Source organism: Cimex lectularius, unplaced genomic scaffold, assembly GCF_000648675.2.
Source record: "Cimex lectularius strain Harlan isolate CLEC.00 unplaced genomic scaffold, Clec_2.1 scaffold394, whole genome shotgun sequence".
NCBI lineage: Eukaryota > Metazoa > Arthropoda > Insecta > Hemiptera > Cimicidae > Cimex > Cimex lectularius.
The window spans coordinates 149,135-166,494 of NW_019394205.1; the positions used below are offsets into that span (position 1 = coordinate 149,135).

General features: G+C 34.7%; 1 protein-coding gene and 2 non-coding genes across 3 annotated transcripts in view; 2 read left to right on the forward strand and 1 right to left on the reverse strand.

Moving 5' to 3' along the window:
- LOC106666856 (fat-like cadherin-related tumor suppressor homolog) overlaps positions 1-17,360 on the reverse strand; it is a 153,194-nt gene that overhangs the window by 79,378 nt on the left and 56,456 nt on the right. The window lies entirely within an intron of this gene.
- Trnay-aua lies at positions 4,557-4,629 on the forward strand. Its single transcript has one exon. It is a non-coding gene; the product is annotated as a tRNA-Tyr (tRNA).
- Trnay-aua lies at positions 4,863-4,935 on the forward strand. The gene has a single exon. It is a non-coding gene; the product is annotated as a tRNA-Tyr (tRNA).

Below are 17,360 nucleotides of genomic sequence, written 5' to 3' on the forward strand. Positions count from 1 at the left end.
AAGAACAAGAGACCCAGCCTTGAGGGAATCCATTAAAACGGATTACTATTCAGCGAAAAAACTGTACTCCAATGCAATATGGAAAAGCAGAACGGAAGGCTGGAAAAGTTTCGTCGAAAACGAGGGGAAAGACAACCCGTGGGGAATTGCGTACAAGGTTGCGATGGGCAAAATAAAAGTGGAAAATGCCCTACAGTCCATAAAAGTGAACGGTAAACACACCTTGACGGTCGAAGAAACGACAAAAGCACTGTTGAAAAGCTGTTTTAAGAGATCGGAAATTAAAAACTCAACATTAATTGACAATTCCAGAATACCACCATCCAACCAGGACAGTCGCCCCTGGTCGATTAATGAGATAAAAACTGCGATTGACTCCCTTAAAAAGAAGAAGGTCCCGGGTTATGACTTAACTGAAAATGAAATGACAATGAAAAGTGAATTAATCTTCCCAATACTAACCCGCCTCTTCAACGAATGCTTAAGACTCGTCTACTTTCCGAAATTGTGGAAAAAAGCACGCATCAAAATGCTACTCAAACCGGGAATCAACCCGAGGGAAAACTCGAGCTCTTACAGACCGATTTGTTGTCTGCCCGCTCTCGGGAAAGTGTTCGAAAAACTTATACTTTCGAGGTTGGCCCCCATATTTGAAAGAGAAATATCAGCCAGACAGTATGGAACGAGAAAGGGGCTTTCAACTGAAAATGCTGTCCTTAAGTAATTCGAGGTAACTGAAAATATCAAAAATAAATACGTTTTGGGAATATTTTTCGACATCCAAGGCGCCTTCGACTCCGTTGAATGGACAACATTGTTAAACGAGCTCAAAAGAAAGGGCATCCTTCAAAACATTTTCAAATTGATCGTGAGCTATTTTAACGAAAGAAGGGCTGAAATAGCAACGAAGCAAACAGTTACGACAGCGTATATCNCATCACACCAGACCGCATCTCACGATTTCTAAATATGTATAGTTACCTTGTAAATCTTCAATTCTAACGATGCTGTAAAAAGTGTCGAATTTGACTATCATAAATCGTCTATATCCTAAAACATCCAATGATTTGAAAGAGTTCAAAATTTTTTGAAATTTTATGTAATTGTGCCGATAATTAATAAAAAAGCAGGGAGTTACTGCGTCCAGGTGAAGGGTATGTTGAATAAAATCAGCTCCATAAAACGCTTATAACGCTCCTGACACTAACTTTTTCATCTCTCTTCTCAACCAGCATAAAAAGAATAACTAATTGAAATAATTAATATGGTCAATTAGACCACTAAACATAAATGGATTAATATATAGTAAGTAAAGAATAGTAAGGCAAGACTTAAAATCTAAGTATCAGATCGTTTGTTAAAGTATCAGTACATATGTTTTTGTTGTACAAATCTGTGGTAATGCTGTAGGGCCCTCGTATGACTAAAACATATAAATAGGGTCATTTATTTTCATGTTCCAGTTCAATTGTGAATTTTAAGTTTTCGTGGAAATCACTAAATAATTAAAGGGCCAATTGTATAAATTTCTTTGTAATAATTGCAAATTTGTGTGTAAAAGTGGTCCTCTTATTTCCAAAACCCATTAGAGGTGACCAAACTAAATACGTTCAAATATAAATTCAGTGGATCTTCAGGTCAATATATACATATGTTTGGCCAATTATTACTAATTAAATAATAAATGACGTTCATAGGTATTGTCGTGAATAAAGATTTTACATCAAATCTTACTAAAACTTCTTCGTAATCCATATTGTATTAAATGATCTTATTTTGAAATTCATAAGAGTTCGTTCATGTGGCTGTTATTCTCACAGAAATATTTGAAATTTTCGTGTGTCCATTTGGACAATTTATTGCATGGAGTATCGATCATATGGCAGAATTGTTTGTGAATTAAAAAATACCTCCAACTTTGACCGCAACCTCGATCACTACATCATTACAAGGAGAAGGATGTTCCGATTAGTACTTGAAAGTGCCAGAAGGACATAGAGGATTTTATGAAGAGGTTACCCTTGAGTTTCCAGAGCAAGCTATGTTCAGAAATCGAAGGTTTAATGGAGGATTGAATGATGGCTCTTACAAATTTTCATTCACGATCTTATGATATCAAACTCAAATTATTCCGAAAAATTAGGCCCAACTAGATTTAGAAAAATGTCTGCTGAATTTATATTTGTTTTATTGATTTGAAATGTGGTTCAAAGGTCAATGGGTTCGAACTGAATCAACTACCAAATATGACGGCATTAAATAATTAATTAAATTAATAATTTGATTACATTAAAATGAATTAAAATTAGTCCAATATTATTCGCTCTAATAAAATTTCTGGATATCAGATGTTGGGCTTTGCATGCCGATTTTGAGGTAGGAATGATTCTTCGTGTATCATGAACAGAAGAGGATAGGGAGAGGGATAAAAGAGGAGGCCAGAAGGCCGACTGCACCTCGACCTGAGTAGATCTATTGTGCTCCCATGTTTTTTATAACTCACTGGTCAGTTACAGATTGTGAATCAGCCTCCACAGCTTTGCCAGCGGCTCCTTAGTGTAGGATCTTTATTGCGGTTTTTCTTCTCCTAGATGCAAGAACCTTCACAGAAACTCTGAGTGGCAATGCCCTGTCAGGAATCCAACCAGAATCCTGGTTCGGTTGCGGTTGCCTTCAAGTAATTTTTTTGAAAGTTTGCGAATGGCCTTTTATGAATCTTTCGCGTGCCCCATACCTGTGGTATCGTTCCACCAGGGTTAAGGATTCATTTTAAGATGTATTCACTTTTGTGGCAGGATGTCAAGCCACAGTAGAGTTCAGGACGTAGAGAGTCGATGTTGCCCCTCTCTTTGACCAACATGTCAACCTTTTCGTTGCCTCTATGCCCCGAATGCCCAGGACCCATGCCACGGTTAGGTCATTAGTGTCAATGATTTCCGTCTTGGTCTCCGTGCAGTTTCAAACACTCTTTGCCCTCACTTCCCATGAGGCTACGGCCCTTAGTACTGCCTGACTGTCAGAGAATCTTCCGGGAATGTATTCCTAGCGTTTTTAATTCTATGGCGCAGTGTTCAATCGCTATGATTTTAGGCTGGAAAACTGTACCACATTTACCCAGGTTTACCGTCAGTTTGATCTTTGGGTTCATCGTTAAATCCAATTACAAATAAAAGCTCATATTTTCCATGCTTTTAGTTATTAGATTTTTTGTAGATTTTTCCTTGATAGATAGCAATTAAGAAAGGAAAATAAAAAAAATACTATTCTAATCCAGTAAAGCTGGAGGTTATTTTCATACAACCATAAAAGGGGGGGCACAAAAATGTATACTAATAAAACACATTTGACTATATTGTTATGCCATATATTATTATCTTATATAGCCTACTGTCTTCGCTTTCCTCCGTTTTAGAAATGCTCTTCGTTCAAGCAACGAGAATTATGTGCCATTAAATGTTATTACATCAGCCGCACGTGTGGGAAACTGGGGTAGATTAGCCAGGTAAATTTTTGATATTGTCTCTAAGGACGGTTTATTATTTAAACACCCGACTTGGGTAACTGAAAGTGTATGCTGTTAATCAAATTACACGATCTTTCTATGTTGCAGTTTGGCAAATTTGGATCGGCTCTCTCGTACCCTCGATTTAAAATTTCATATGAATTATCATTTTTCTATTAAGGGGGAAGGTTCAACCAGTACCCAGCCTTTTTATCTCCTGGCAATGTTCAACTGCTATTGTCATTATCCAAAGACAAGGCTCATATGAATTCTGGTTCTTGGATAATTTCCATAGATCCTGACTTACTCGGTCTTAGGGCCATCTATATACTAAATAAATGAGCGTTTAAGACCAATCTCAGATTCGTTAAAATCATATTAAAACCTCTCGTGTTGTCTGCCTTTCGCCTATCCAGGGCAGTTAAGCAAAACCTCACATGATAGATTTTTATTTTGGTAAAATATCCTTATCATAAAGCCCCAAGAAAAAAAACCTTGTCTGCCAAAGACGGTTTACTTCTTTCATGCTTCATATGTGATTTTGTGTATGTATGCATTCATACACTTCTCACTATACATCACTTCGATATGTTGCTTTATTTAAAATTCACCTGTAAAATAAATAAACATAAATAATATTTAAAAAATTATTTTGTTTGTTAAAAAGTAATATTCTTTGCCTTTGATTCCGTTTGTTTCTCCAGACGTTGAACTTATGTCTGACAATGAGCTGAAATTCGTCAGACTAAAGGCCGTCAGAAAGACAGACAGGGATGTGCTCTTGTCTTTATCCGACTGCTGTCGACGATTCATCGTCTTTACACAACACCCGGCTCAGGCCGAGACAAATGTATTTGTACGGAAACATCATTTTCGACCTTTTATTTTTTACATTACTAAAGTTCAACTTACATTATTATTTTATTGTTCAAGTATTATTATTCAATTGTCGTCGAGAATCCAAACCGATTACACGACATTTGAAAAATGGCAAAAGGAGGGAAAACTCATAAAGTGGGATTGAGATGGGGAGTTGATGTCCGAGTGGATCAAGGTCACGATAGCTCAGGTGGTAGAGCAGCGGCGTATATAGCCGAAGGTCGTGGGTTCGAATCCCTCTCGTGCCATTAACTTTTTTTCATCTCAACTAAAAGCCTTAATTAATTGTAATGATTTAATTGGTCAAGCGGGCCACGAAATTAGTGAATATAATGAAGTATACTTCACTAAAGCTCTCCGTCGCCATTTCAATTGTCGTCGAGAATCCAAACCGATTACACGACATTTGAAAAATGGCAAAAAGGAGGGAAAACTCATAAAGTGGGGTTGAGATGGGGAGTTGATGTCCGAGTGGATCAAGGTCACGATAGCTCAGGTGGTAGAGCAGCGGCGTATATAGCCGAAGGTCGTGGGTTCGAATCCCTCTCGTGCCATTAACTTTTTTCATCTCAACTAAAAACCTTAATTAATTGTAATGATTTAATTGGTCAAGCGGGCCACGAAATTAGTGAATATAAAGTATTATTATTCTTAAGTTATACAATTGAATAACATATTATCCCTTCAGAATTAAAAAATAAATTTAAAATATATTTTATTTATTGCATATAATTAAATGTAACACTCTCGTTTGTCGAAGGACACAGTAGATTGTTTTTTTTCTTTCAAATATGAGATTATTACCTTAGAAATTCATGTTAGCACACAAAGTGATTTGAAGAATAAAAAAAAAATGAAAAACGGTGGGAGGGCAGCCATATGCCCAAGGTCTATCTATATTCGATCCATTGCTCATAATCTCTTGTGAAAGGGTCACGGTTCGTAGGGTACGGGTTCATAACTTTCATGAAGTGCGAAAGGAAAAGGAACGACTCAAGTGACGAATGGAACCAATATTAAACATTGCCTGTGAGATTTATCGGACTGTTTGGCACTTGATAAAATTACACTTGTTCCTAGTCCAGTAGATACTAAGTGGTCCGTTCCGTTATTTAAAACGCTGTTATACCTACTGTATGAATTTTTAATTTTGGTACATTTTATTAAAATAGATAAAAGAATGATTTATATCATGTAAAAATAAATAATTTAAAGATATGTTGATAATCCATCTCTTGGATATGGAATAAAATCTCCCTATTGAATTGTATTTGGAAATCCTAACTTTCACGTACATGATTGATAATTTTAAATATGAGTAAAAACATGTCAACAAAAAGATAGTTATGGGTGGGTGGTGGTAGACTTAATCATGACAGATTTATTGAACTCGGTACTATTACAGTACACCATTAATATGAAATTCATATGCAAATATGTGGACGATTGTCTACAGTTCCGAAATCAAAATTGAATCACATATTGCATTTACTGAATGTATACCATCTTTCAGTAAGTCTTACAAAATATTTATTGTACGTGATCCAAACACTCACGTCTTTTCAATACAATAAATTTAATTTAAGAGGTTTATAAAGCCGATGTTCAATTTGTCCCGAAAGGAAAGTAATCTGATTGCGTTAGGTCAGGGAAATGCGCCGAGCTATCCATCACATCAGTCAAACTGCTGCAATTTTTGCCCCGTTACCAACGAAGGATGAAGCTCGGGTTGTATTGGAGGAAAACGAACCCTTTTCAGTTTCTGAATTGAATTTACTTTTTCTGAAAGGCCATTCTGAGAAGAGGGTAGAAGGTTCATTTGACTTTTCCTATGATCGCAGGAAGAACTGTATTGTCGTCGTTCAGATCTACTTTTCATCCTCAGTCGCTAATTCTGTCAAGTAATTTCGGACCTCTTTGAAAACTAATTCACAAACTGAAATGCTTCCTTTAATTCTCTGCTAGTTAACTCCTGTGACAAACTCTTATACTTTGGAAATCGATTCGTCTATTGTCTTTTTCTTTATCTTCACCATTTGGAGTTATAGAGATTTCGCAAATTTCTGTATATTTGAAAATTTTATTGCTAATATAAAATAATTGAGCTTTTAGAAAACCACATGATAATTAATTACAATTGAAAGTAAATATAAAGCAATTCTTTTCTTAATTTGGGTTTTTTAGATACAAAATAATTGGGCTTCAAACCCAAATTTCTCCAATTGAAACAAGCATCATTTATTTTATTATATGTGAATTTTAATTTTAATTAGATTAATTTACATATGGTTTTTAAGAGAGGTTACAAGGAGCTTCCCTGTGAGGTGATACACATAATGGATAAATCACATGGCATACAAAATATCCCCAGATTTCTGCTTGCCTGTCTCAGTGAAATTTTAGGATTTTCCTGAAAGTGTAAAAGAACGTTTAATTCGTTATTGTAATTTCTTACATGGCGAATCCTTACACGCGGTCTGGGTTACGTGTTGACTGAAACCGATTGATGATACGCGTAAGCGTACGACGAGGTGGTGTATTTTGTTGTGGAAAACGATCACGATTGTTGCAAAACTCTTGTGAAGCTACTCAATGAAAATTTCAACCTTATAAATTTTCTGTTGACGCGAGAACACCTGTCGTGGCATGGCGAACAAACGAGAGAAAACAACTAAACTAATTCCACACAATTATGCACTCAAAACATTTTCATCGCTGAGCGTCACTCAGATAAGAAAGGACTTGTCCCAACAAGAGTCTGGAAAAGAAAAATAAACAGCGTTAGTTCCTACAATCCTTTGATTTGCTACATAACCTTTTTATTCCCAGATAGCAATAGTTATGATTAATTGTGAACTCCGCTGTGGCTGGTCTCAACCCCGATTGAGAAAGGAGGTGGGATTTGAACTGCAACCAAGGTATTTTGGTGAATGAGCCTTGGGTAAGATCAGGTATTGGTCGAGGAGAAAAAACTATACAAAATACGAAATTTATGTGATTTGGCAGGAAATTTAGTAGCTTTCAGACTTTTCTCTCTACTTTGGCTGATTTTCCACTCCTCTTCAAAATATTTGCAGTAGAAGGTAAAATAAAGTGGTTTCGACGTAACGCACTATAATAGCCGGCTATTTCAAAAAATCATATCTCCGGTTCTATTGGACCGATTTTAATACCTCAGTACTCATTTGTCTCGCCAAAAAATCTAGTTTCAAAGAAAAATGTGAAAAATGGGGGTTCTCATTTAGAATTAAGATTTTGAATTCGAATTATGTCGAATCGAGGTCGAAAAAATCAATCGACCTTACATGAACAAACTACATGAAAAATGAAGGGCATTCATACTTTTTCCTATCTAGAACCGCAAAGAAAAAAAATGGGGTGGGCGCATTAGCTGGACACGTTACAGACACTTTTTAAGTAATTCTAGGATTCAGTATTTACGTTGAGAAACCTCCAGGGCTATCTCTTCTGTTCGGAAGAATGACTACAAAAATCAGACTCCATGAAACCAAATTACAGCAAATAACCATCACCCTCAGCTCCTTAAAACATGTCTTCTAATATATAACTAAAAGCCTGTGCCTTGCAACCAAAGTCGTATTCGAGACTTTTCATCGACAAAAGTCTTGGAACTCTCAAATTTTGACTTCGAAAAGACAATATAAACTAGTCAAAAGACTATATAACAACCGATTGAAACTCTCACTGAAAAAAGGCTTCATTTACACATTACTACATGTTCGATAGGCACTTTCAAGTACATCCTTCTCCCTCATATACTATTCCTAAGCGGGTGTTCCGCAAGGCAACATAGTTGGTCCCATTTCTTTTCACTATACACTTCACTATTCCTAACATATGTAGATGAAACCAAAACCCGTCAACAAATCCATAGCTATTAGTGGCGTTGATAAATCCTTAGGACCAATTCCCCTGTTTGAAAACATGGTTCAAGAAATGAAGTACAGAATTGATGAAACCAATCCCCAGCAAAACCCCACGCATTTTGTCCAATCTACTAAAACATTTTCTTACCCCAGCAATAGGTCGTACCTTTACCGACTCGGAATCACGCCAACATTGCTAATACCCAAGCTGCTCCACAAAGCTGGAATCATTTTATTTATGAGTGCAATTCTAAGGAGAAATGGAGAGTGGAATTGATTGGAACTGCAGGTGCGAAGAGATACAGGTGGCCGGCACTACCAGCAGAATTGGCGACGAAGCACTTGTTTAAGAGCTTCTTAAAATTCATTTCCAAAACCAAAACGGAAATTCCTGATTGATCCCCTCTTGTTATTACATACATGTAACACTAATTTATTTGTTAATTTGTTGTCGTGTTATTTTAAAATAATTTATTGATTTGTTATGGAGTATTTTTTATCATAAGTTCTAAGTTCATTGTTGTTTACTAAAGTTATCAATATATTACACCATTCATCACACTACATTACTATAAGAAAAACATGTAATTTATGTAAATGAAACATGTTAATCTTGTAAAAAGATCTTTGTCAAACTTCTATAAAAAATTATTTAATAACTCCAAATCTGAAGTTAAAAAAAAGTAGAACAACATACGATATGAACTACTCAAAAGGCTGATTAAGACCGGATGAAAATTACCAGAATCAATCTGGACTAGAATTGAACTATCGAGTCATTCATTGTGTTAAATAGTTCTATCTTAACAAAAACTTCTTCACAATCCAAAAAAATAGTCGAATTTTATAATCATTGGAAGATAAAGTGTACCTTATACCAGTGTATCACGTTCTACAAACGGTTGTATTATATTTTGCATCGTAACTAGTTTAGTCGGAGTACATAAAATTATTACATTGGTGAAACATAAATGGAAAAAAGTGGGAGCTTTACCCATTTTTATATGACAAGCGCAATAATTGAAAAAACCAAAAAACGCATTAACCACGCGATTACTGCAAAACAAACATATTCCCCGACTAAGCTAACGTCGTTTATGTAACTCATCTTTTGAATTGTAACCGTGGATTATTTTCATTTTTCCATTACGAGCTCCTTTAGGGCCCCACGAGGGATGCTCTTGAGGCTATGCCCAGTTATAAAACGGCCCTATTACAAGCCGTTTCGTTCCTCGCGGTGAAACTTCTTTCTTAATGCCACAGTTTTCCTAACTGCACGAAAATAACTAAGAAAAAACATCAGGAAAACAATAATACCATTATGTAAACAATATTTAAGAGAGAATTTCATTGTTGGGAATAAAATTTTACGAAATAGGTTCATTTTTTCCCCCCTCGATAGACTACTTCTAAATAACCACTAATATTTGTTTTTTACTTTGTTTTGTAATTTACGTATTTTTTCTATAAATTAAGTTCTAATTACAGTAGTAAATAAAGGTAATAATGGAATAAAAAGACCTAAGTTTAAGGATTTTATTTAACTACGCATGCTATTTGCTGAAACGTTTTTGATCGAAAAAAACTTGTTATTATAGGAATTAAAATTTCATAGCATTTTCAATTTAAAAATTACGTTATGAATTTTACAATATATATGGTGGGATCGGGGATGTGTTTCAATGAATGTTGTGTATTAAAACTATTACTTATATACCTTAACTAAAACTTACATCATCTTTCTCACGGCTCTACAGCGGAGATACAAACATAAAATTTTGACATAATTAATCAGTTATGTAATTGAAAATCAACAATCGGCTTATTTTTACTACATACAGACGTAGTAGCAGTAAGCAGTAGGCAAAAATAAATATTTTTTTTTAGTTTCCCTAAAATTTAAGTTTAGGCGAAAACTAATATCATCTTTGTATATCTTAAATTATGTTTTTCAAATATGTAAAATATTTTTATCAGCTCGACAAATTGGGAAGTACGAACAAAAAAGTTTCTAAAATAATTAAAAAATTCCAACAACAGGAACACTCAGGACACGGTAGAATTCCTTGATCAAGAATTACCAAAAAGTTTTTGTAAAATTGGCTTCCCACGTCCGCCTTGGAACACCCCTGAAGCAATTTAGGTATCGGGACGACAGGATAGGAAGGCGTGTCTTCAGCAAAGGAATTTAAGGGAGGTGGAGGTAGTCCAGATATCTGAGATATAAATGAGAATCAGGCTTGGCCTTAACTCACTACCCTGTGGCACTCCCCCCTCACGGAGGTCAATATACGAATTAGTTTGATCCTCGATGAAGGAAATCTAGATAGAAACGAAAAATTAGATACAAATTGTTTTTCATTAAAACTAAATGATTTTTTTACAGGTTTTTCGGTTTGGAAACCAATTATATCATTTTTCATATTTTTCTGTTTATATATAAAGTTTTATGAAATCTAAAACACTTTCCGGCATAAAAAAAACTTCATTTTATTTCAACGTTTACATTGGCAAGAAGCAAAGTTCCTGTAGTTTATTTTTTAATTTTAAATTGCCACGATTTAAATAAAAAATTACTACCTCCTCTTTCACATAAAAAATTCCAAGAGAAATCTTAGAATAGTTGTTTTAGGCGTAAATCGTAGGGATATTGGAATTTTTTCTCATCCAGTCTGAGGTTTTAAAAATAAAATGCAACCGTGTTATATACAGAGCAAAGTTATTCTAAATTAAATCGCCTCATTTTTCCTCTATTAAATTCTCTAATTAAATGTAAATATTCTTAGGTTGTCGCATTTAACATTTAATACAAAGAAACGTAAGCAAAAACAGGGCAGGTGTGGCCGCTTTAGTAAATATTGCGAGGTTCGGCGCTGATAAGCAACATACTTTGGTTTCATATTTAAAAATAAATAAATATATGAAATAAAAAATACACTAACAAAGCTTTTTTAAAATAATCAATGGTATAATACAATGTCTAACGTTTATTAGAAAAGGGCATTTTTTTATATCGATCATTTTAATTGTGAAAACGTTTTTCTTTATATTCTCATGGGAACTTTCGTACTAGTACGTTTCAAAAAGTAGCATGACATGGAATTTTCATCATTAATTTAAGAAATCTATTTTTTGTGTTTTTTTTTTCAAATTCACTTTTGTTAAAAAAAATTAATTTTGATATGCAATTCTTTTTCAGGAGAATAAGTCCTTACAATTTAAGCAGTAAACTTTGAAAATTTGGCGTATAGAAAAAAAAATTCAAGGTTATTATTTTTTCACTACCATTTTCTCAAAATCTTTTACGTGTATTAAAACCAATTTTTGTGAAAAATTATTCTTCCCAATAAACCCAAATATCCAATCAACGTTTCTTTCTTTTGATCAAACCACACCCTACACCGAGAGAGAGAGAGAATGGGAGAGAGGGAGAATGGGAGAGAGGGAGAGAGTGAGAGTGAGAGTGAGAGATAGAGAATGGGAGAGAGGGAGAATGGGAGAGAGGGAGAGGGAGAGAAAGTGAGAGTGAGAGTGAGAGAGAGAATGGGAGAGAGGGTGAATGGGAGAGAGGGAGAATGGGAGAGAGGGAGAGAGAGGGGGAGAGAGAGACAGAGAGAGAGGGAGAGAGGGAGAGTGAGGGAGAGAGAGGGAGAGGGAGAGGGAGGGAGAGAGAGAGAGAGAGAGTGTGAGAGTGAGAGAGAGAAGGGGAGAGAGGGAGAATGGGAGAGAGGGAGAGAGGGAGAATGAGAGAGAGGGAAAGAGAGAGAGACTTCGATAAATATTTTGACATACATTTGAGGTTTATCTTTTCCAACTTAATGTTTCATCGATAGTGATGCCTAGATCTTTGACCACCAAATTCTTATGTTACCTAGCATAATATTGGAGATTTTGCTTTTTTAGTTCGCGGATATATTTTGTATGGCCATATGATTGTATTGCCTTTGTTTTGTTTTCAATTATATGTAAGCCACGCTTCTTACACCATTTGTCCATGTTTTTTATTTCTTTATTGATTGTATCGATTGTTTCATTAATTTTATCAGGCTTACTTTTTATGTACACCTGAAGGCCATCAACATATAATATTGATTGATTTTAGTCCGGACAAAGTGGAACCTTGTGAGATACCTATTATTACATCCTTCTTAGACGACATCCTATCTTTGTTTTTAATCCGTTGTGACCTCTCGTGTATGTACAATTCAAAAAATTGTACCAAACTTCCATCGAGATTGTAAGATTGAAGTACCGATATTAAAAGCTCATGATTTATTGAGTCGAATGCTTTTGAAAAATGTGTCGTGTGTCATCTACGAGATTTATTAACACAGTGTTGGTGCTACTCTCATATTGATATCCTGTCTGCATGTTGTTTAATAGATTATTACTGTCAATATAGTTGATCAACTTAGTATAGATTATTTTATCTAATATTTTGCTGGGGGAGCACAAAACATTTATTGGTTTAAAGTCACTATGTAGTGACGGATTGGATGTTTTTGGAAGTGGTATTATGTATTACACTTTCTTTCCATAACTTCGGTTAGGTCTTATTTATTAAGCGATGATTATATATGTGATTAAGTGCCGGATTCACTTCTTGTCTAATCATTTTTAGGAATTTGATTGGCACATCGTCTATCCCTATTGCATCCGAGGTTATTTCGGACATCGCTTTTATTACATCGCTGGTATTCACTTCTTTGATTTTGAATTTTTCTACATTAAATGTAGTTGTTTGATTTCTGTAGGATCCTCAGGGTTTATTTGACTTTCAACATTAGTGTTGCAAAAAAAAGCTGTTTAATTCATCAAGATATACTTCGATTTCGTCATTATATCTTCTTTGTTTTCCAGCACCATAGTTTTTGAGTATTTTCCACTTTTGTTTTGTGTTTATATTATTCTGAAATAAGTTAAGGAAGTGTTTATTTTTTTCGTTTCTTATTTTGTTGTTTGATTTGATTTCTTAAAACACGGAAGTTTTCCCAATCACTCAGGGTGTTGCTTTTTTGATACTTTTTATAAGCCATGTCCCGGTGTTTTCTGAGATTTCATTTGTCATTCATTTTGTAGGAATTTTTCTTTTCTTGATATCCGATATCCACTACTGGTGCGAATTTATTTATTAGGCTTAATATATTCTTGTTGACCATGTCTATTTTTTTGGTCTATATTTCTTGTATCATAAAGTGATTCCCAATCGATTTCTTTTGCATGTTCAACTAAAGCGTCCTTTTTGGTTTTTTTGTAGTTTCTAATGCAAACCTTTTCTTTTCTTTGACTAATCCCTTCCTCAGTGGAGAGCATACATTATATTAGGTCGTGTTTTGGTAGTCCTGGTGTTGTATGATTCAATGATATCAAGATTATTGCATAGAATAATATCCAGTAGAGACGCACAGTTCGTTGTGTGATGGTAGGTGGCTTTTAGAGGCAGTATGTACATATTGACGGTTCTTGCTCTTTTTACTAAGAAATTTTTGTTATGATTTTTACTCCATAGATGTGAATTCATATCGCCTAATATTATTATACTTTCACATATTCTGATATTATATTAAATACTTGATCTAATTTTTTCCCTTTTGGCGGTCGTTAAACTATTCCGATGACTAGTTTTATTCTATTTTTCATATGGGGAGGGGGAGGGAGTGTGTGTGTGTGTGTGTGTGTGTGTGTGTGTGTGTGTGAGAGAGAGAGAGAGAGAGAGAGAGAGGGAGAGAAAGAGAGAGAGGCTTTATTAAATTCCCTTAAGAATAACAATACGGTCACAAAATTGTTATAAGTCTAGCAATAATAAGGCAATAATAAGATGTAGAGCAAAACCGTAACAATAAACTAATTCCCTGTCTTGTGCGAACATAATCACAAAACATGAACGTACCTAATAATCTTGTTGGACTTTAGAGTTTAGTGTTTATTTATTTTATTTTATTTTTTTTAACGAGGGTTCGCGACAGCAGAGGTCATAAACCCTCAAGGTGCCGATGTTTTCGGTGTTTTTGAAAAAAAGCCCATTTGTAAGTATGTTGGGTTCGAATGCAGGGCCGCTGGATCAAAGACTAAACCTTGCGGCCACCGACGCTCCCCCCCCAATTTATTTATTGATTCGTATGGTATATAAAATAATACATATTTACAATATAACATTTATATGGTTAAAGTAATAAAAAATACTTTTTCCAAGTATACAATTATTCTTGCAACAATAAAATAAATAAATACATATATTAGTGCAAATTTTAGGGGAAAATTTGACAAAAAAACCCTAACTGTACTCGTTGGACTACATTGTCTTTATTTGAAGGGAGATGAGGTGCTGGTACAGGAGGGATTTAAAAGAGATTTAAAAGGAAGAGGATTCCAATGATTTATGGCTCGCACTAGGAACGGCCGCTGAAATGTAGTTTTATGACGAGGAAGAATGACATTAGGAAAAAAGCAGGTGTTAAGAGATGGAAGATGTGAATTGAAGTAGATGGAATATAGCGAGGCCGAAGAGTGTTTATGGATTGGTAAAGGAAGTTGCCTAGGAAATATTTCCATTTTAAATCCAGGATAGGTCTGAATACAGGAGTAAAACTTGAAAATATTATGACACAACAATTCATCAGTCTTTTCGTATGCTTTTCTTGTCTTCTTGTAGTCGAAGAGGGGAATGATGAAGGAGGAGAAAGGAGTTTACGAGTGACTAAAAGTAGAAGGAGCCGGAACCGGCAAGCTTGAATTTCAGATTTTAGGTATCATTTTTGCTAATTAAATAAATAATTNTAAATAATGATAATTAAATAAATAATAACTTTTATCTAATATAAATTCTATTTACTATATTTCAACCTATTTTATTGTTTAATTTTCCTAGCGCATTACAAATTCGTCTCTAAGAAATTTAATAAAAGCACTGAAGCATTAATTTGTTGAAACATTAATGTTGAGACAAAATTGAACACCTTTTTTATAAAAAAAAATTATATATATACATATTTTTCTTTTCTTGGGAGTTTTTCATTTGTTTTACGAGGGTTCGCAACAGCAGAGGTCATATAAACCCTCAGGGTGCCGGTGTTTTTGAATAAAAGCCCATTTGTATGTATGTCCAGCGGCCCTGCATTCGAACCCGGGACCTTTACCTTACAGTGATGAGTGCCGTGTCAACGCCTAAACCGTTGCGGCCACCGACGCCCCTTGGGAGTTTTTTCTTGTTTCTTAATTATTGATCACTAAAATTGCTTGTCTTATGATTCTTCCTTCTTGAAGGTGGGATAATAGGTCATCTCAAAAACCACAACCAGTTTTTATCCACACGTTTCGGATTTATTTGAATCCTTCCTCAGGTGAGTTAACGCTTGTACATAGAACAAATATTTTTTACATTTTTATGTCAACATGGTTATCATTGTTTCTTCACTACTTACAATGGTTAAAATCGTCAGTCATTAATATTTTATAACAATTTATTTAAAAAAAAGAGCCAGTGTGGTACTTATTCAGACTAGAAACAAACGTTTTAATATTTTGAACCTGACTAGACTCTTATCTTTTTTTTTAACCATTGTAAGTAGTGAAGAAACAATGATAACCATGTTGACATAAAAATGTAAAAAATATTTGTTCTGTGTACAGGCGTTAACTCACCTGAGGAAGGATTCAAATAAATCCGAAACGTTGTGGATAAAAACTGGTTGTGGTTTTTTGAGATGACCTATTATCCCACCTTCAAGAAGGAAGAATCATAAGATTAACTGTTGAGGTCAAAATATAATAAAATTGCTTGCTTATTGTTTTGCTAGAAAATGATAAAAAATCAAAAATGATGAATTTGTCGCTGTGTTTTTAAAGATAGTGATTCGTTAATTTTATGAACTTTCATCTCAAGTTGTGACAAAATTTGACTTTTATTCAAGTAAAATATTTATTCTCAGTTCCTGAGAGTTTTTAATATAATAATAACACGACGTACATTACGATTGTAGGCTTATTACTGGTCTACAAGATAATAAAAAATTCGCATCGATATGATGATGAAGTTTGGAATAACGAAAATTGAAGTCGGGACGGATGACCACTCCCCGCACTAACTTGAGGCGCATGCGTCAATTTTTTTAAAGATAGTTCCTACTAGCAGTAAGAGGACACTTATTAACTAAGGAACTTACTAAGGAGGAACTATCTTTTTAAAAAAGATTGAACAACACACTCATTCCATCTTTCATCATTTCTACTAATGCGTCAATCTGTCCTCGGCAAGAGATGAAATGCGAAGAAATACAACTTTTCCGGAAAAGTAATTTTCTAATCGAGCTCAAAATTTTACCGTGGTTGCCAAATTAAAAAAAAAATTAATAAAAATAAAAACGTTACACACGCATTCCCCCGGAGTTGACAGACAGTGCTATAGTTTGGAAGGTAGAGTTTGACACAGAATATACTAGAGTGTTCAGAATACACTTGATTTATTCACATTCACACTCGCACGATCACAAAATTATTTGAAGCATTTCTAGAGCTCGGAATGTGCCTGTTTAATTCTGTGCAGAAAATGTCGTGTTTGCAAAAATGCCAACATTTGACCGAAAAACGGTCGCTATACCCTAACAACTGTACTTATATATGAACGTACCTGTTATAGATAAAAATCACGGATGTTTCTTCTACATACTTGAATTTTGTGTAGCAATACATTGTAGCAATTGTGAAGACAGGCCGATCAACCAATTGCAAGTGGTCTTCACCGAAGAATATCGGCCATTTCAACGCAATAGTGTAACCAGACCAATCAAATGCAGCGATTGCACTTGAGCTGGGACGTGCCTCCTCACCGGAATACGGTCGCCTGTTACCTTCAGAATACCAATGTACCGGTCAATGTGTAATCATTTTCACAATAAAAGCTTTCTAAGGACTGCATTTAGGATTAAAAATTGATTTGTTATGAAGACTAATTGTAAGTTAAGAAAACTAATTAAAATTCGTTTTGATTAGATATACAGACTCAATTTATAAGGACAATTGCTACTCATTTCCTCAATATTGCGATCATTTCTGGTATTATTTTTCAGTGCTGGTTTGCTATCAGTTAGATCTGA